Source organism: Dreissena polymorpha, chromosome 4 (genome assembly GCF_020536995.1).
Source record: "Dreissena polymorpha isolate Duluth1 chromosome 4, UMN_Dpol_1.0, whole genome shotgun sequence".
In the NCBI taxonomy this organism is placed as follows: Eukaryota; Metazoa; Mollusca; class Bivalvia; order Myida; family Dreissenidae; genus Dreissena; species Dreissena polymorpha.
The window spans coordinates 17,993,243-18,016,100 of NC_068358.1; the positions used below are offsets into that span (position 1 = coordinate 17,993,243).

At 35.1% G+C, this 22,858-nt stretch overlaps 2 long non-coding RNA genes across 2 annotated transcripts; both read right to left on the reverse strand.

The window, feature by feature from the left end:
• Positions 1–980: 980 nt before the first annotated feature.
• On the reverse strand, positions 981–3,628 carry LOC127877114 (uncharacterized). The gene is made up of 2 exons (XR_008048251.1): positions 2,594–3,628; positions 981–2,229 (listed from the first exon to the last, which is right to left on the reverse strand). It is a non-coding gene; the product is annotated as an uncharacterized LOC127877114 (long non-coding RNA).
• Positions 3,629–11,025: 7,397 nt separating this feature from the next.
• LOC127877115 (uncharacterized) lies at positions 11,026–16,408 on the reverse strand. The gene is made up of 4 exons (XR_008048252.1): positions 16,215–16,408; positions 13,916–14,338; positions 11,919–12,050; positions 11,026–11,874 (listed from the first exon to the last, which is right to left on the reverse strand). It is a non-coding gene; the product is annotated as an uncharacterized LOC127877115 (long non-coding RNA).
• Between the last annotated feature and the right edge of the window lie 6,450 nt (positions 16,409–22,858).

Genomic DNA, 22,858 nt, shown 5'->3' on the forward strand with positions numbered 1-22,858 from the left:
AGTAAATGTTTGTCTTTAAGGTTTAGTACTGCTACTGAAGACTTAATCAACAGTTAATTTATAATTGGGAGCAATAAACCCGTCAAGAATTTTTATGCCCCCGAAGGAGGGCATATAGTGATCAGACTGTCTGTCGGTCTGTCCGTCCGTCACACTTTGCGTTTAGGTTTCGAAAAATCCTCATAACTGCTATGTCGCTTTGGATAGCAATTTCATATTTGGCATGCATGTGTATATGGACAAAGCTTTTCCATACGCACACAAATTTTGACCCCTGTGACCTTGACCTTAAACTAAGGGTCCGCGTTTAGGTTTCGAATATGCATTTAGGTTTCGAAAAAAGCTCATAACTTCTATGTCGCTATAGTGATCGGACTGTCTGTCGGTCTGTCCGTCACACTTTGCGTTTAGGTTTCGAAAAATGCTCATAACTTCTATGTCGCTTCAGATAGCATTTTCATATTTGGCATGCATGTGTATATGGTCAAGGCCTTTCCATATGCACACAAACTTTGACCCCTGTGACCTTGACCTTAAACTTAGGGTCCGTGTTTAGGTTTCGAAATATGCATTTAGGTTTGGGAAAATGCTCATAACTTCTATCAAGCGTATATAGGGGGCATAAGTCATCCTATGGTGACAGCTCTTGTTTAAAACCAAGATTTCTGATACAAGTAGCAACACCTGCAGAGTACTTGTCAGATGTAAAGCAGAAGTCATACCAGCAAAGCTTCCAAGGTGTCTATTAACTCAATGGGGTTCTGAAATGATCTATACTTGGACAAAAAGCATTGTGCACAGATTTTTAATAAGATGCAGCTGTTGATACCTCTGTGTTGATTTTCTTAATTTGGTTCATGCTTGCCACTCATTAATTTCATATCATTTTAACATTTTGAAACAGATTATTATCGTAAACCCTTCGGTTTTTCTCCAAACACAGGTAAGGTAATAAGTGATGGATAATAACATAGCAAAAGTTCTTTTTATGATTTATCATTTTAAGAGCAAATCAATTTAGCGGAATAACAATTGACAATCACGTTGTGATGGTATTAATGAACCGTACACAAATCGTTGAAAAGCATTCTACATGTACTACTGTAAAATTCATAATATGAACAGTTGATAAATATTTATACATTCATACACTTTTATGTACAATATTTATATGCTTTGTAGAGCTAAATGACTATTGAAACATAAAAAAGGAGGGACCTCAATGATGTCCTGTACTGTTGTTACTTAAATTATTTTCTGATCTGGCGTTAACTTTTGTTATTTAACCCTATTCCACTTGGAAGCACAGTGAAAACAGCATAAAACCAGAACAGCATGCTAGTAACTCGCAGTCTGTTCAGGTTTTATACTGTTTGCTGCTCATCAGTATTTAAGGGTTGGAAATGAAGCCTTTAAAACTTAAATTTAGTAATAAAGGTACTTTATTACATTTAACTTTTTAAGGAACTACAAAAGCTTGAAAATACATATTTAAGAAGTAAAGGGTTAATCTCTAGAGAAAAGTGAGACATCAAAATTATAAAAACATATTCTAGGAGCAAGGGTAAGCTTGCGAGAAATTCACAATTGTGATCTTAAATTCATATTTGTTACTATTCTTTAAAGATTGCACTCAATTTCTTTTAAATCTTTCAGTCTCTTGTTTCAGTAAAATTACTTCACCAAAATTGGATGCAGTTACACGTAATTTTCTTTCATCTTCCCAAAGTACGTTCTTTCCCTGACCTCTGGTTAATTTTTCAATACTTTGGCATTCAAGTTCATCCATTTGTAGCATATCCATCATTTTCGACATTTTATCCTTCACAGTTTCACTATTCAGATCTACGCTATCACTAAAGTTATATCCAATTTCTATAAACTTTGGTAATTTCACCTCTTCCTTCTCTTCTACAAAGTTCAAAAGCCATCCAGCTGTTGGGTTGCATATTTTCGAGTTTTGAACGGAAACTGTTCTCATTTACAGAAATCGCAAGAAGTTCTTTTCTGGTGTTATTTTCGACTGGCTCTAATTTTGACTCAAAGGTATGTTTCCGAAATGTAAATTCGCTAGACTTTTTAGGCGTTCGCTTTCTTTTCCGGGGATTATTAAATCTGTCCCACACGCATTTTTTTGAGGTTGATCTTAGAGTGCCGTCCTTCTTTTTAGCAGTGAGATCAGAAAGGGCATACATAAATGCACCAATATGGATACATGCTTCTCCGCTCCTGAAAATATATAAACATAATAATTAGACATACTTTCAAACTGCACTTTTTTTTTTGCTCGAGCATCTAAATTTTGATGAAAATTTCCCAGAAACTGGTCCATCCCGAGAATAGCTTGTGACCAGTATATAGATCTATGAAAATGATTGGTATAATGCCGATTCGGGGATCGTAACTACTAGTTCTTCTTGAATGCTCTGAGGGTTTATGAGTACATTCGTACACCTCACAACCCAGAGGGTAAATATAGCTGGGAGTTGGATTATTGCAACTAGGATTGTAACAGAGGCATGTCTCTTGATAAATTATTTATAACCTTGTTTCAATATTGCAAGAACTTATATGAAAAACTGTGTACACTCACCCGGCTGTGCAATTACATTCCGCTGAATGAACCTGTCCAGTGACCTTTGACAGACAGAGCCACACACTGTGATCTGGGTTTTCTTTCACATTTGCACTCGGTAGTGATGGTAATACTTTGCATTTAACAAAACAATGTTCCCATTTGTCACTTATGTCATGGTACAAAATACTGTGTTTATGTCTGTAAACATAATACAATTTTTTGATCTCAATTGTTTTTGTGTGTTCATTTTCAGCACAAAATAATTGTAGATGTCACTATCTATTAATGTAGGAAAGTCCATTAAGTCACTACTCAACGTTTTTAATACATCTGGATGTGGCAGCTTTTCACCGAGTGGCGTAAAAAGTTTTTCTGTTTTCCTTTTTTCATAATTTACTTCCGCATTCCTGTGCAGCTGTCGATCATTTAATCCTAGCTTTTGTACGCCTTTTGTCCTCAAGACAAGTTCATTCTTATTCCCTGACACATAATGATTATGAAATCGTAAATAATCCTTCAATTGTGCAACACTTAATTTGTCAATTTCGATGTCAGACAGATAACGATCGTTTTCTTTCTCATTCGACGCCATTGTTACTGGAAATCAATACTACCCAGCGATTCAATCGCACATTCTCGGCCCTTTCCGTCAAACATCGGATAAGTATTATGATAATCTGCGAGGGGTACCGAATGCCAGCGATTGAGAACCTCCAATTCCGGAGAATACTCAGGGGAGATATGCGACTTTCCGAAAAGGGCTCAGTGGCCTCCCTTATTCTAGAAGATGCCCAAGGGAAGTAACTGCCGTGAGGAGTTTGATCTAAAGTTTGCGAATGGGAGATATAGGCCCGACAATTCGAGTAAAATTACATATGCAAATTTGAATTAAAAAATAGTCATGAGGATGTTAAGCAGCCTTTTATTAAGTGGGTCTTCAACTGTCGGGTCCAAGTGCCCGATAATCGACTTTGGGACCCGACAATCGACTAAAGACCCAACAATACGGCGGTAAAATGGACGTTTGACCCACCATTTTACCCAATCTGAAACTATATATATATATATATATATATATATATATTTATATATGTATATATATTTCATTGGCGTGTTTTTTCACCGTTTACCTTTTCACGGAGGATTTACCGATTAAAGCGATATTTCAAAGTCAATGTAGTAATGTCTACATTCACATTCACCCAACCTTGTTTCTTAGACAGACGCCGTTAACGTTGCCTTTGGTAAACTTGCTACCAAACAGACACCAACCGTCCATATACGGCGGACCGTGCCGTTGACGAAAATACGAAATCGCGTTTGATTGAAGACCAGTCGTGCACCCACACAGCGTCTCACAACGTCTCATGATGGGTGAATCTCGAGCAGATATTCCTCATCCGAAGCGTCAAGATTTACAACAGGAATGTAGGACGTAAGTGTGAACCTTTAATTTGGTGAAACTCATAATAAATGGGTTTGTTGTGCGTTGTCATTTCTTGTGTGGAAAATCGTTATGAAAATATATTGTAAAATGTAAAACCGTTCAATCGTTTATATAAAAAGATTGTCAAAATAATATGTTTCGTATCAGAATCTTTTTATGTGTTGTAAGTCAATATGTTTGGTAAAACAATGCCGTGTTTGGTAATGCATATTTACACAACTCTCTTCGGCGTATGGAATTCAGACATGTCTAGTAATAGACAATTAACAAGAAACCTAACCATATGAGTCGCGTTCTGAGAAAACCGGGCATAATACATGTGCGTTAAGTGTCGTCCCAGATTAGCCTCTGCAGTCCGCACAGCTAATCAGTGACGACACTTTCCGCTTTTATGTCATTTTTCATTTAAATGAAGTATTTTCTTAGCAAAAATCCAATTTAGGCGGAAATGGTCGTCCCTTATTAGCCTGTGCGCACTGCACATCTTGAAAGCCCAGTTTTCTCAGAACGCGGCTCTTATATGCGTCGTGTAGGTCATTCGTCATTTGTCTAAAATAAAAGAAAAGCGGATGGTTACAATAATTTCTGTCACGAGTAAGCATCTGCATATAGAGTGATAATTCCTATACTCAGGACTTGTCCATCGTTGCGCGTGTCAATAAAATATCAAAATACTACTAAATAAAATGCATTGAATCAAACATTGTCCATATATGGACAATATACTCATGTTAAAGCATCAAAGGGCAGTGTATCGGGCATATCCATAGTTTGAATATTTGCTGTTTATTGGACGAGTTGATATCAAAGTAATAAACGCTCTCGAGTTCGTTTCCTGGGACTAGAACCAGTACTTTTGTGTTTATAGGGGTAATCTAAAGAACGCTCCCATAGTGGGGATCGATACCATGACCTTTCGATCGCTAGGCGGACACCACATCCACTACACCACTGAGACCTCAAAGTCTAAGGCCGCTAAGTCTTCAGTTATTATACACGTATTTCAGGTGATATACTTAGAGACGTCGAGCTTTACGTCGGGTTATCGGAGGCCGGCTTTCAATCTCGTGAAGGGTTTCACCCTGGAGATATCGGCGTTTTATACACGTTTGAGCTAGCTACACCGGTGTACGAACAATGGGTACGGATTACGCGTAGCACTCCTAACGACGTACTTACTCTGTGCGAGGATGAGAAGGAATGTGTTCCGTACTCTGCAGCCAATGGTAGGTTGCGTAATAAGTAAATTTTTAAGATATTTATAAAACTATTATTTCTCGGTTTCATATTGAAAAAATACAGAATGTATATGCAACTGGTCGGCGTTGGAACAGGCACATTACGTGAAAAAAAACACGTGAATTTATATATAGGATACATGTATTAACTGACAAGTGCCTAGAAGACAGTAGATAGCGACGATGCCGCAGTCAAAACATATCCATACATGTAGAAACAAATCCTATTAGAAATGCTCGTTCACGTTTTGACATGTTCTCGTCTTCAGGCACACGTTATTCGGTTTGCCAAGGATATGTTCACATTGGCACTGCAATCGACGTTTCCGCGAAGGTCCTGTCAAATCTCCTCTGCGCATCAAGCTGTTCTAAAACAGAGAACTGCATCAGTGCCCACTACAACAAAGATACCTTGATCTGCAGCCTATTCGATTCTTTGGTATTCCATCCAAGAGACGTCGAAAATGACATTACTGTTGTCAACAGTATTGCCATAAGAGAGAATTCAAGTGCAAATTTGTTCGGGACATAAATCGTCAATTTTTCTGTCGTGTGTTTCAAAGCTACGCGTAGCAAATTGCAAAATTCACTATATTCAACAAAACAAATGCGATAACCGTATATATCACCAATATACATACAAATAAGCTGTACAAACAGTTGACACACCTTACTATATCACACGTTCCTTTAAGTAATGGCAATTGGTTATTTTCAAACCCGTCAGACACAAGACACAAGCCATTGATTCAGTACAAAACACTGCAGACACATACAGAAAAATGATTTAAAATTCAGTCACCGCCGTAGGAACGGTCAAACTCGGTCAGCAGCTGGAGCGTGTGCGTCGCGACCGAGGCGAGAGTCGCCCGCAGAAGATCTACTCACTTTTGCGGTTGACTCTGCTAATCCAGCTGAGTCCGTCACCCTCGAGCCGGACGTCTTACACACTGTTGGGATTGCTGTCTTCTCCAAGATGCAGCGGGCTTGTCACCCGCTGTTTATCGTCGGGAGCTCGCTGACCCGGACCTGCCAGAGGTCCCGTCTCTAGACGGACGGGGATAGTGGGACGGCAAGATCACCAGTGTGGAGGAAAGACGGGGCGGACCTGGGGATACTTTTGCGCTCGGAGTAGCTACTAGAACATCGAGGCCCTTATATAGCGACCCCGGGACGGCGGTACTCAGTACGCTCAACGCACTGGGGAAACTGTCTCGGGGATGAAGACGACGGCCGGTGACGACAAGTGGGCCATAAAGGTGGAGCTGTGCTGCAGTCCCTTGGCGGTGCTGCGATCAGACATGAATTTGTCTTGAGATAGTCTATCTACCAGTGCACATTAAGGTCTCATTGGTCACCGTACCGTGCACTGGTCTATTTGGATCTAAATGATATCTTTGGCGAATACCCGGAAAGCCGGGGTAAATTTGACCTACTTTGGCTCAAAATTAAACTTTCTCCCCTGAAAGGTCACAGGGGCAGGTCGGACTATAAAGACCTCGTGAAGAGGCCAGTAGGACCTGTCAATAAACTCCGATTCACACACTCAGTTCAATTCCCGTTCTTGGCAGCATGTGAGTTTGGTTGGTTGTCACCATACCGCACAGGTGGGGTTTCCAACTGCCCCCCGCCCCTACAAAAACAAAGAAAAAACAAAACAAAAAAAACACAAAACCACACCAGAAATTAAAAAATAATAATGCTGGCTTAGAAATAAAGGTAGAAAATAGACGTTATATGTTTTTAAAGTTAAAACAAAAGTTTAAGTACTGTTTTATTATTTTACTTCGTGAGAACACATCATGTGTCCTCACATGGTTTATTGTGTATTTCTTCGTAATCAAAACATATGGTTTGTTGATTGTTGATTAAAGCCACACACTTTGCCTCTGACCATAAATGAAATACTTGTTAATCAATACATATAAATGCAATTTGAAAATGTGCAACATTGTCATTAAATCTAAAGCCTAGTTAGCAAGTTATTTATAATTTTTCAAACGGTACCGCTTTTAAAACCGAAAGTAGGATTTCTAGACAATCGCGATTATTTTAAAGTTTTACAACGAAAAAAAGACTTGATTTCTATCTTGTAACCGCCAGATATATTGTAATTTGCATAGATAAAATTAAATATATAGCCTAGTTAGCAAGTAATTTATTATTTTTCAAACGGTTTTGCTTTTAAAACAAACCGAAGGTAGAATTTCTAGACGTATACATCCATTTCGACAAACGCGATTATTTTTAAGTTTTAAAGCGCAAAAAAAGACCGATTTCTACCTTGTAACCACCAGATATATTCTTATTGGCATAGATAAAATATGTTTCTTATTTATACTTACATTTACTATGCCAAATAAGTTGTTTGGATTTGAGACGCAGTTTTTTCCACATATTCAAACAACACTGTATCATCCGCGTCATGCAAAAATTGGTCTTATGGCATATGCGGCCAGAGTAGCTCAAGCCAAGCCTGCGCACTTTCCCATCAATGGCTACGCTTTCCGCTTTAAAAAGGCACGCAAGGTTTGGTAATAACTCCAGAGTAGTTTATTCAGTATTCATATTCTTACAAGACTGTGCGATTGCGCAGGCCTGGCTGAAGCTACGTTGGGATCATATTGCATAAGATCAATTTTTGCATGACCCGTGTACAAATCTCATTGCGTCTTATAAATAGAACAGCTAAGCACAATACTTTCCGATAGAAAAGTGAATTCACCTTGTGTTGTTTATAGCAAACTGGCAAATGTCCGTAGACTATTTTGACTTGCATACGTCACACATGTGTGGTTAGATAATTAAACAATTTTCCTTCTACATGTATCATGGGCACTCTACTTTTAGGTAGCTCTGTCTCACAATACAAGACAAATGGCATTTACCGATAGGTTTTCATAAATGTCTTTCCCTTAAATGTGTGTTATTTGATATATTGAAAACAATACTGTGATATCAACAGAGAGTGGTCTGCATTTGCAAATTTTGCTTTGACCAATAGCATGCAGCTATTCTGGCGACATGACTTCGTCAGCATCAAATTGCATCACAAAAGTTATCAAATTTTAGGATTTACCAGCATGATTTAGTAAAATTATTATGTATGACGACGTCTCAATAACGTCTCTGTCACCATGATGAAAAGTGTGCAAACGTCTTAGTGGTGTCTTTCCTTAAAGCGATTTCCTTAACGTTACGTCAAGTTTATACTGAATGCAAAGACGATGGTGTGCTCAAGTCTTAATCCAGTCATTGTTACCATTTTCACGTAAGAGACCTCTGTGACAATGACACTTTACCTGAGAAATCCAAAATCAAACGATATTAAATCTCCGCGAACGCCATTCACAATGTGAAATTTGAAAGCTCTCAACGGAATAGTTCTTAAGATATTGACTGGTAACCAATGTCGACCAAAGTATGACGGCGAACTAATGGACGGATAGGCCAAAATCAATATGTGTCCCCTAGTTTCAATAGGGGAGCCAATATAGTACTAATACAACGGTTCATAGTATTTTTATTTGAACTTTCAACACTTTTCCACAGTACGATACTATTCTCATTTAAATGAGATAAGTTGTAGTTATCTACTTTAAATAGTGTGCAGGAACAGACTTGGATCAGCAAAAAAACATCACTAACATAAACATGTATATCTCTTTAAGTCACATAAACTATATTATTTCCATAACAAATTCAATGTTTAAGCAATAACTTGTACACAAAATAAATGCAACATTTTGCACATAGAGACCCTCATAACCATACCATTTCTAAAAGATAATTCCGATCCAAATTAATTAAAAAAGATATATCTTGCCTGGAGTTCTGTCTTACATTGTTTAACATACATCTTTTCACAGCTACTCTGCAGTTAAATGTTTTCTCCATCTTTCAAGATGTCAACATTTAGTTTCTAAACCTTCAAGCAGACAATGTTTTCCCTACCGCACATTCAAAGAAATATTCACAAATAAAGTCATGGGAATTTAAGTGCCCACATAGAAAATCAATAAATGGTGTTGATTTATTTAGAGAGCATAGCATTGCACAACCGAAATATTTAGTATACTTTAACCTCTACGGACTAAACACTGCTTAGTAATGATGGATAAAACAACATGAGTTGTGTAATGTGCTTTGTCTAAACCATACACTGCATGTAGGCGAGAATATAAACACTTAAATTTAATTAGCTAGACAATGCAAATGTATGCAACTTATTTAACAGATAACCTGGTTATAGTTTAGATAAATATTTTAACATTATTAAAATACTATTTACATTAATTTAACTTTAAGGACTATGAAGCCATAAGTCAGACATATGCACACACAACTGTGCAATAAATAAGAGAGTCTTTCATCAATATGAGGTACACAATTAATTTATATAAAGCATTTAATAAGTTTCTATAAAGTATATATAAACCCTATATTTACGAATGCAAAATGTTCATTTGGAATAGATGAAAATATTTACACATTATTGTAAAAATTGCATCTCAAAGTATCAATTAAGTTCAATACAAATATGCTTGTATGATAACAATTGTTTGATATGCATTTAAATTAACGCAAAATGTAATTTTATTTTCTATGTATCAATATCATTTATTTGAAACATTTCACACAATTAACAAACATCAAGCTATTTTCAGCTGTTAAGCAACAGAACAATCATGTTTCATGCATTCAATTACAGTTCATGATAAACAATCACATGTTTAAGGAAATATGGTCTGATGATCGAGTGAAACAAACTGTTACACAACTAGTAAACTGCCGCTATCATCAGCCATAAATCAATTATTATCATGTATAATATAAATACAAGTACAATATGATTGCTACAATATACACATGTCTTTAACAGACATTTTGAGCATAACATTTCCTTTATCGTCGCAATTGCAAAACAGTAAGCATTGTATGGAAAACTAAATTTTATGATTTCAAATAAATGCCATTATATTTTTATTACACATGTTTTTTAACAATGAGTATCATATTGTACCATAACTATTAATTCATTGAACAGACGTACATTAGTTTAGTAAGTATTCCACAAAACCCCAATACAAACTGAGTATTAAGTGTGTCATATTTTTAATAGCTGTATGAATGCACTTGTTATGTTGAGAGATGAACAAAATCATTATCTAACAAGGGATACAACTTTTTTTCAAGAAAAAAACATTCCTCTATCTTGCGTACAAATATTCATCACTCTCGCTTGATTTGCAATTGACCGATATCCAAGTTGAATATATTAATTTTTCTTAAGATAATGCAAAATAAAGTAAAACCAATCTTTCAATAGTTGCTTGACTTTATTTAGTGAAAGGCATTACATATACTAGTAACAAGATGTTCCTATTGTCTAAAGAATATTGGCCTCTTCAGAATGTGTTCATAAAGAAAGTTTTAAATGAGCATTCCCACAAGCAATGTTTTTTTTTTTTATCTGGCACCTAAAAGATGTACATGATGAAAATTGTTAGTACAAATAAATGTTTACAGCGAAAATCAAAATGGCGACAATAAACGCATGATTTTCATTGCAAATACAATCATTTCGCAATCGCTCTATATACAAGTAACAAATGTACTGACCGATATATAGTGATCTAGAATTATTGGTCAAGTTAATCTCGTCGTTTAAATGCCTATACACAAACATATAAAGCATAATAAACTTCACAAAAACAAAAACAAAAATTATCATAACTTTGGACATTATTCCTACACCTCATATTTTCGTTTTTAAATACTCAGTTTCAAAACAAATAAAGCATTTTAAGCAACACAAAAGTCGTTCTTAAATCATATTCATGCAAATTAATAAATAACTGGTAATAAATGCAGAATAGACAATTTAAGGAAGATTAAATGATTTTGTCTAAAATTAAACCATATTTTCAAGAAATAGTAAGACAATAAACAATATTCTTGATAAAAAACTGACACCAATGGGCACACTTAAGAGTATCAAAGCCATAGCATAAACATTCTCAATCTGGCTAAACAATTCTTGTAACTACCACCTCTAAATTACAAGTTAAGCCACAAAAAAACTGAAGCATGTCTCATTACATGAAAATAATACATTTCTTTAAATTTTGTTAAAGTTACCAGCATCATTAAAACAGCTTTGACAAATGTTAAAATCAACATTTATAGACATATATTTACTAACATTATATTTTCCTTAACATTTCCAAACTAAAATGTCATAATACAGACACAGTAATTGGAAAGACTTGTAAATTTTGCGCTTAAAATACTATTTTACATTATTGCTTTTATCAAGTAATCTTAATCTTATTATATTTGAATATAGTTATTTAAAGCCTTCAACATAAAATGACTGACAGCATCAGTGTTCCAATAAAACATGAACTATTGTTTTTCTTTGAACACAACTTGGATGGTCACATGAAAACATTGCTGGCCACAAGACTTTCTGGCTTTCCATTTTTTGTTGTGATTTGTCATTATGCGATTTCTGTCTGAATCAAGTCACTAATTTTCCACGTGTCCCAATTTCAAAGATGAGACCTTCAACTGTACATGTTCACACCAGACATGGGGTATGTAGAGACCTTCAATTTCACATGTTCACACCAGACATGGGGTATGAAGAGACCTTCAATTGTACATGTTCACACCAGACATGGGGTATGTAGAGACATTCAATTGTACATGTTCACACCAGACATGGGGTATGTAGAGACCTTCAATTGTACATGTTCACATCAGACATGGGGTATGTAGAGACCTTCAATTTCACATGTTCACACCAGACATGGGGTATGAAGAGACCTTCAATTGACCAGTCGCCAACTCCGCCCACATTTTGTCGATCAGCCAATCAGATATCGATTTTTCACACACCCCTCAGCAACGCTTATCTGGCCGCCATTTTGTCCGACAAACAAAGCGTGTTGTACATATTGAATGGACGTAATTTTTAAGAGTTTACTCAGATTTTATATCAAATGCATGATCATTACTGTTCGATCATTATTCAAAATTGTAGGTGCTATACATACTTAATAAAAGGTTATTATTTTATCTTTATTTCTTGAACATATGAACGAGTAATGAGAAAACAAACACAATAAATAGTTTAACCACACCAGGTGTGTGTTCTATAAAACGTGTTATACCGTTTGATGCACAATATTATTAAGCAGTTTGGGCAACATAATAATTGCCACACGTGCTTTTTAATCTCATCGTAATTGTCGATGATTAATAAATAACAGTATGTTGCGTGGATCTCAGAATGAAGGAACATTAAGGCATTGTTAGGTACTGTACACAAGAAAAGAAAACTATTTAATTACTTAAATGATTTCCAATTATATATATTTATTTTCTGTGGATCATAAACAAGGGAAATCATTATAAATTGTTAACTTAAATATTGTTTTAACTAAAGTAAAAACAACACAAAGGTGATTTCAACGCGGCTTAGCCAGCTTAAAGCGACTTCAAGTGTAAAATGTACGGCTTATAATACAACAACAACATTTCTAATACAACATATATTGATACGGGGAGAAATGTGAAAATTGCAATTAACATATAAGGGCCATCTTGTTATAAATAAGCAAATGCATAATATGCTAAATGTATTCAATTCGAATGTTCGTGAACAGCACCGTAATACCAACATTTCATTTTTTGATAGTGAAATGTACCAGGTTCGCATTAAACATAAATGAAATAAAATGCATATTAGACTATCTGTTAATGAAACCACGAAATTAGGCCTGTATTAAATTATGGTTACAATCAAAATTTAACTTATATCCAAATAAAAAAATCGGTGTCTTTTTAAAAATAACACAATCAAACAAAGATCTTAACATTTTTAATAAACAAAAAACCCATCATGATATGGATATGTCATTTGCATTTAATAAAAATATTTTCAAAATTATATATGAATAGCCACCGGGTTCACTGTCAGAGGGTTGAATACAAGTTCAAAATCAATATGAAATAAATGCTCATTTTTACAACGGATTTTTCATCACCTCCCTATATAATATGTATAAGAAACGTTTCTGATAGTCAGTCTGCCGTTAACTCATTTATTTTGATTACGCCATTTCTCTCTTAAGTTTTTATGATTGTATTAACGTTTTACAGAGCAGTTTAGGTTAGTGTGCGGCTTTGACAATCTATCATATAGAAAAGAGCATAATACATCATTACAAATATAGAATTTCCCTCACGTAATCCGCTATAATTGTGATCGCTTGTCGGAGTTTTCTAATCACTAGACCACGTGACTATGTGGGCGGAGCGATCGATAATTTGGCGACTGGTCAATTGTACATGTTCACACCAGACATGGGGTATGTAGACATTCAATTGTACATGTTCACACCAGACATGGGGTATGTAGAGACTTTCAATTGTACATGTTCACACCAGACATGAGGTAAGTAGAGACCTTTAATTGTACATGTTTTCACCAGACATGGAGTATGTAGAGACCTTCTATTGTACATGTTTACACCAGACATGGGGTATGTAGAGACCTTCAATTGTTCATGTTCACACCAGAAATGGGGTATTAAGAGACCTTCAATTGTACATGTTCACATCAGACATGTGGTATGTAGAGACCTTCAATTTTACATGTTCACACCAGACATGAGGAATGTAGAGACCTTCAATTGTACATGTTTTCACCAGACATGGGGTATGTAGAGACCTTCAATTGTACATGTTCACACCAGACATGAGGAATGTAGAGACCTTCAATTGTACATGTTCACACCAGACATGGGGTATGTAGAGACCTTCAATTGTACATGTTCACACCAGACATGGGGTATGTAGAGACCTTCAATTGCACATGTTCACACCAGACATGGGGTATGTAGAGACCTTCAATTGTACATGTTCACACCAGACATGGGGTATGTAGAGACTAGCACATCTTAAACATTTATATTTCTGAGCTTCTTCGGTATAGGGTTAATATGATAACAACGGTAGCAACAGGCTGTCCTTCTGCTTTTCTGGTTTGATTTCGTCAAGGGATGTCTGAAAAAAAGAAAGATTCATAACAGTTAATGTCAGTTGTTCATTGTACGTGTGCTACTGATGATAAACAAGAACAAAAATAGCACTTTTATACATTGAGTTACATTAAAAGTTAATCATAACCACTTTATTACCAACTAACTATAAATCTCACCATCAACCAGGAAATATGGGTTGATATTCGAGAAACATACATTTCTTCCATTGGAAAAATATTACCTTATCATTTATAACAATAAGAAAGGGCCAACTAGCCAATAGCAAATAAAACGTGTTGGAGAAGAGTTTTACTGCGATGTATGTGTGAGGTAGGCAAAAGGCAACCGATGCAACCACATTTTACTTTTGACTGAAAACTTCACTACTATGAAATAAATGAACCAATTTACTTTGTTACGGACGTGACGAATACCCCCACATGCCGCATTGACACAGGGTATTTTGCATGTTGTCTTCACACAAAAAAGCGCACACCATGCTCAATGTTTAAAACACTCTAAGTTACCCCGTGACCTAGTTTTTGACCCTGCAATGCCCATGTTCGAACTTGAACTAAACATCATATAGCTACAACTTCTGACAAAGTTTGGTGAAGCTCTGATGAAAACTACTTGAACAACTAAAAACTAATAATAATGCCGTAATACAAGATCAAAACGAAATATTAAAACACTGCCAAATTTTATGAAAATCTTTATAAACAAGATGTGTTTGTGAAACACAATGTCCCCCTATATGATGTTTGACCTTGAAGGATGACCTTGACCTTGTGAAGGATGACCTTGACCTTTCACCACTCAAAATGTGCAGCTCCATGAGATACACATGCATGCCAAATATCAAGTTGCTATCTTCAATATTGCAAAAGTATTCATAAAATAAGTGATTTGGGCCACATATATTTGACTTCTGACCTTGAAGGATGACCTTGACCTTTCACCACTGAAAATGTGCAGCTCCATGAGATGCACATGCATGCCAAATATCAAGTTGCTATCTTCAATATTGCAAAAGTATTCATAAAATAAGCGATTTGGGCCACATATATTTGACCTCTGACCTTGAAGGATGACCTTGACCTTGACCTTTCACCACTCAAAATGTGCAGCTCCATGAGATACACATGCATGCCAAATATCAAGTTGCTATCTTCAATATTGCAATAATTTTGACCTCTGACCTTGACCTTTCACCACTCAAAATGTGCAGCTCCATGAGATACACATGCATGCCAAATATCAAATTGCTATCTTGAATATTGAAATACTGCAAAAGTGTACATTAAATGAGCAATTTTGACTCATATATTTGACCTTTGACCTTGAAGGATGACCTTGACCTTTCACCACTCAAAATGTGCAGCTCCTTGAGATACATATGCATGCCAAATATCAAGTTGCTATCTTCAATATTGCAAAAGTTATTGCAAATGTTAAAGTTGGCGCAAACCAACCAACAGACCAACCAACCAACCAACAGACCAACAGACAGGGCAAAAACAATATGTCCCCAACTACTATAGTGGGGGACATAAAAATAGCCTCAGTTGTATGTACATGTGCATCTATGTACAAATATGAAATTTTCAGTTGAAATGCTTTGTTTTTTCATGCACAGTTTACAATAACTAAATGTTAGGACCATAATGACACAAATGTTATGACAACATAACATAATATGCATAAGATCTTATGTTCAAACAAAACTCCTCACATTGTATAATCAGATAACAATATGTGTACATAAATTATTTGTATCTTTAACTACATGTACACACTTAATGTTGTATTGTAACATCACACACTACTATGTTTGTATGCTAAACAATGCATTGTAATTGAAATACTAATCACTAATTACAACAACTAATACATACATATTCACACTATTCCACTCTGAACACCAGGATGTTGTTGTCAATGTTCTGTCCCACTATGATGGATGATGTAGTGCTGCTGTAGCAGACGGATGATGGTAACCACATTCCATCCCTCTCCCGTGTAGCCAGAGTAGCCAGCTTACTCCTCCCCTCGCTGCCCACCTGTAGTATAGTGCAGGACGAGCTTCCACATACCAGCACCTGGCCTGCAGGGGTCACATGTAGACCAACTGGGCCACGTAGTTCTGGGTCTGTAAATGTAGCCAGGAGTGTCCCATCCCTGGCCAGGGTGAGAAGCTTGTTCTGGGACCAGTTGATAATGTACAGCCTGTCACCTGTGAGACTCACAGCACACTTGTATACTGCAAAACAGAGTAACATCAAGATATTGAATTACTGTAAATGTTAAATAATCTTATTAAACAGACTGCAGTGATATTGTATTACATATGTGTTGGTTGTTATAAATAGACAATAAACATATGTTAACATATGCATACATTTGAATTATTTAATAGTTATGTGTGGCAATAAATGTCAGTGTTATTGTGTAAAAGTGATATGTTGAAATGCGACTGGTGAGGTAGAAATGAAGTGTAACGTACGATTGCAAAGATGGAAACAATTACACAGATGAAAATCATTACACAGTTCAATCATCATGTGCATATGAATGTTACTATATGCAGCAATAATAGATTTCCAACCCTTGTACACATGTGATAACAATGTACTGACATACATGAAACTTACACAAGCAGACATACTTCATACATGTGCTGTGTTAAGACTTTAGTTACGCATGCAAAGTGTTTATAATATGAACAATAATTTTTTAAACGAACAAAATATTGAGGCTTTTCTATCAACAAAAGCAAGATGTTAAAATGAATAATAATAATTACATACATACAATGTACATTTGAAAACTTCTTAATATCCGTCTACAGCAATTTAAAGTGTATTCATTTTATATGATCATAATTTATTTTTATTTACAAAACATATTGCATATGAACAGTAATTTGACAACCACAAAACTGAATGATAGGTCAGAAAGTGTGTCTTTGCCAGGAACTCAGTTTCTATTTATAGACACGTCATGTAGTGACAGTCAAAATACTGCATTACTCATATATATAAATCCATAACAGAGAACAACTTTCTTGCTGTTATTATAATTCATTGACACAAACACATTTTACAAATATTAAGTTTTACAATAATTTGTAATACATATTCCTGATGAAATCAGGATAAAACCACCATGATTCTTACCTGTATTATCATGTGTTTCATCCTCATAGAGTTTGCAGACCAGTGTCCCACTCAGTGAGTACTTGTACAGGGCAGTATAAGAGCAGATGAACAAGTCTCCCTGGTGGTGGGCAATACCATTACACTCATGTTGTAACTGAAGCCTCCTGCCAGGAACTAGCTTGCTCTGGGTGACAGTGATAAACTGGACATCATGATCACCCAACGCCACTGCAGCCTCACTTGGTGTGATAAGACACATAGCCAATGGCCTAGAAATCACACCACAGTGACTCACCACATGGTACTGCTGGTTCAGCAGCTTGACTTTGTCATTCCGCCAGTCTGCAACCAAGACTTGCCCATCTGGCAGAGCACATACCGCATCAATTGAGCATGTATCTGAATCCCTAAATATTCTCACTTTGTACTTAGACACCCCTTTCACAGAGAACAACTCATCTGAAAAGTTCTCTTTCATATATATCTCACACTGTTGTATTTTGTCCAGACATTTGTAATGGGCTATTAAGGAGAGTTCTGGTTGATACTTTACTTTCTGCATGGCTTCATGGAGTCGTAACAATTCATCGTGATGTCTGATGCAGGTTTTGATCACACTGATGAGAGGAGCTTGTTTGAGTGTCAGCTCTTTTCTCTGCTCTTTAATAGAGCTATTTTCAAATTTTGTTAATAATAAATTTACTTTCTGACGAATTACATCTACTGTATATTCTACGTTTTCAAATGTTTCATTAATGGAGGTGTCGTCACATTGGACTAAGAAAGATTTTATATTCAGTCGCATATTCTTCACCTTGTTTCGCTCAAATTCAGCATAGGAGCTCCGCATAGCCTTCCTGCTGTCCTCCCTATACCTCTGGAGCGTCTTTAGTATTGAAAGAGTATTTGAAACTCTGACTGACAAATTCTTTAAATCTGATGACTGCATTTTGACTTCAGAAAGAACTTTCAATTGATTGCACTGCCTGAAAGGAAAAACACAATTTCTATAATAAAATCATCATAACAATCAAGATTAATTTTCTTTTAATATACCACATGCTCATAGATATTCATACATTAACAGAAACACAATGCCCCCTACTGTGCAGTTTTGATTTTTTTTTATTATATCCCTTTAAAAAATATTACTTCCCTTGTGAAAATGATCTGTACCTTCCAAATGATATAAAATAGAAATTATCTCCCTTTAAAGCTTGTTACTTCACTTGGATTTTGTTTTTTAACCTTTAACCTTGAAGGATGACCTAGACCTTTCACCACTCAAAATGTTCAGCTTAATGAGATACACATGCATGCCAAATATCAAGTTATTGCAAATTTTAAAGATGGAGCAAACAAACACACAAACCAACAGACAGGGCAAAAACAATATGTCCCCCACTATTATGGTGGGGGACATAAAAAGTGTATATTTTCTCAAAAGGGCTTCCTCAAATTCCCATATGGAAGGTTTCCAAAGGAATCAACCAAAAATTTGTTGTTTTTAACAATTTGGAGCATTCAGTAAATGTCCAAAAGCATCTCTACAGGCTCTGAGTTAATATAATATTGAAAACACTGTCAATTTTCAAGATTTTTTTATTAAAAATAAAATGCAAACATTTTCAAAATTTAGTCAAAACGACGGATTTATTCCAATCCAAAAGGCCCTGACCCCATTCCCAAAATGGTAAATAAAAACTGAAGGACTAACACAGTGCATACAATTCCAAATGGTGAACTTTTGTTCAAGAGATTGTATAATTTCTTATTCATGCAAGTTCTTTTCAGACTAGCTTTATATTATGTCAACCTTTGACCTGTGTCTTTAACAAGTGACCTTGATATTTGAGCTTGGAAACCAATCAAACACATGACACTCAGTGATCTCCACATGGCAAGATTTGTGGTGTTAAATTTTCAAATTTCATGATGAAAGAAAACGTTACAGTCCACAAAAGCTCAGGTAGATGCAGACAGCATACACACACTTTAACATTCACAATACACACTCAACCATTCTGGCAACTACATGTACGTCAAACTTTTAGCAAGTGTGCTAAAATAACGTTAACTATTAATTGTGACTGCTGTCTATGAAACATTTTACACAGTTTTTGAAAAAGTTATATTAACAAACACAGATTCATGTGGATCAGTTTCTGACCAACAATTAGTACGTGTAATTGTACAGGCATCCCCAAAAAAACGTCTGCCTAATTGTCATGATCAACAAAGTTTAAGTGGTACAATATTCATTTAGCAAGAATTGGTCCAACCTTCCACTTGCTTTTTTAAAGACAAAATCCTATATGTAATTGTATTTGACAGAAAAAATTATTAAATTGCAGCATTTTACTATAAATCAGCTATATTGTTGTTTGTTCACATTCTTCAATTTTTTGTTGTGCTCATGCTCTAAAAAAAATACAAATAGTTTTTACCGTTTGAAGTCACCTGCATGTGTCATACTACTTGACAACCTCATTTTACTAAAATAACCTTTATTACAACAATCAAACACAGGTATGAAACAAATGGCACACGCAGTCCAAGAGGTGGGTGTGTTGACAAAAAAAATTGAAAATTAAGTCAATAAAGCGTACAACATAATAAACTATGATGAAAAGCTTAATCGATGCCACATATAACATAAACATTAAACAAAATCCTTTTGTACCATATATTAAATGAGATCCTAGTCTTTGTAGATTGGTATTAAATTAATTATATAGTTATATATTATTTTAATATATTACATCATGTATTATTTTATGTAAATGTGTGTAAAAACAACTAAAATACAGTTTTTGGGGTGATTGCCTTCTGCAATTCGCACCATAGGTAACATAATATACGTATACCGATGAAATCAATCCGTTACTACAACGAACCACTTTGCATCCCCAATTCTGCATTCGCAAACAAAATAGCTCCGATCACATGGTATTAGTATAAATGCGCATCAAAAACACTGTGACAAAGTACATTGGTATTTTCTGTTGCAAAAATTGACCAATCAGAAGATAACAAAGCTTTCGGAAACTGTTTGATTTTTTATTAATACATATTGTGGTTCCGAATTTGTCCGCCCAGCTAGCTCAGTCGGTCGAGCACAAGACTGTTGAACTTGTGGTCATGGGTTCGAGTACCACGTTGGATAATACTTTTTTCCTTATTATTGAATGAATTTACTTAATTCTTTGACAGAACACCCCTTTGGACAAGACCTTTCTGTTGACTTTTAAGCTTGATCCATGGCTGACATTGACATTTAGCATCCAATTGCTCAAAAACTAACATTTGCCATATCTTACTTGATGCTGAATGGATTTACTTTATACTTTGACACACACGGAGGCCCGTTTACTTAGACAATAACGATCCATAAACCTTACTGTACTAATTAGAAATTACAACAATGCTTGTCTTTATTTTATGCTTTGCGGTGGTTTATAGATAAATATCAGTGAAATAAAACTGGTATTTCACTGTTTTAAACAGTGAAAAATAACAGTGAAAAATATTGAACTGTTTTACTGTGGAATGACGTAATGTTTTTGACAAAATAACGTAATAAATCCAGCAAAATTATCTATTAAACTCTTTTACAATGTAAATAAACGGTAAAAAAGCATAAATTAAAAATAAAATTTGTTGGATTCGATGGAATATTGATTTTAATTCACTCGTGATCATAAAAAAATACATATTTTCACTCGTGGCTGCGCCACTTGTGAAAATATTATTTTATATGACCACTCGTGAAATAAAATCGATATTTCATCGAATCCAAAAAATATCCTCTATTTATCAAATCTATGTCAAGTTTGGAACTGGGTAAGTGTATTATATCTTTCCAGTTTTGCTATCAATTGGCAAATACGACAATTACTTGCTTTAAAAAGCAGCATTTTCATTTAACTCTAATAGCTAATAAATCATATAATGTTGACAGCCTGTCACCCTTCCTTAGTTCCATCTGTTTTCTTCAAAAAAGGTGATTGGTTGGCATCACGGTGTATAGCATTTTAACGATCACAAAATTTGAGCAAAATCGCCCAACCAGTACTTTGAGTACTTTGATTATAATATGAGTTGTGCTAGACATAACAAGAATATTAAGATATACATTGGTCGAACAAGTTCTGACAGGTTGTTGGACAAAGGGTCTAATTGTTTTGGAAAGTCTTTTTGCAAAAATCAAATATGCTTGACAGGTTATGACCTTTCAACAGCCAATAAAACGTTAGAAAAATGTCCTGACAGAGGACCGACTGTTGACGGTGAAGCTTTTAAAGTCATTATATCAATGTTGAGCAAATACACACATCAATATATTGCTTGCTTGTCCCTGTATATAGGCAGAAGGTTTATTCTTAGAGGTTATGTTCTTATTTTTAACAATAATGTGCACATGGGATTATGCGCACAAATATATTTTATGATCATGAGACCGAACTGACACCAGGCCAAGAAGTGTCAGTGCAGCATGTTTGAATGGCTTCCATGCAACTTCACAGGAAATGATGTCAATTTTTTTTTAAATTGATCAATATATATTATAAGTGTTGTGTGAATAGTGCAATAGTCTGCAAAATATATTTTTAGCAAAGTGGTATGATTCTGTGATTGTTATGTTGGTTTCTTTCGGTTGTAAGCCCTTTTCATCATTATTTCATTGATATCACACTTAAATGTTCGTAGATAAATTTCAAATCAGGCTTTCAGAGCCACGTCATGCAAATAATTGAGGGTATTTAATGAATTTTCTATATTTTTTGTATTATTAGAATATATAATTATGTACGGACACATTTTTGCATAATATAAATACATTTGTAATTGATGGTATTTTTTTAAATTGTTGATATTTTTGCAAGTTTTCATGAAATTAGAACGTATGAGGAAATAAGAATATTTGAAGAATGTTTCATTAATTTGACATTTTAGGAATACGGATATATGAGGCGTATACATTTTTATAATTAAGGATTTTTGAAGGCAGTTTAATATTTTGATATTATATTAAAGGAACTTATAAGGTAGGAATAAACATTAGAGAGTATCCGATTTCGACGTCATTTTACATAAGATATGAAATAGAAACCTGCACATAAATGGGAATTTAGAGACGTACACAAAAAACCAGTATAATTGACTAATTGTATATGGTTTTATGCATTAATAGAATAAAGAAATAAGGAGGGTAAGCACAGTAATAAGAAAAATAATGTTGATTGCGAATATGAATAGGGCAGACACACAAAATAAATATTATGTAAATATGTATATTCGTAATTGTGTTTATTGCAAATGTATGTAGAGTATCGGTAATATTGAAGGTCTTGAGTAATTTTAAGTAAGAATTTCATGTG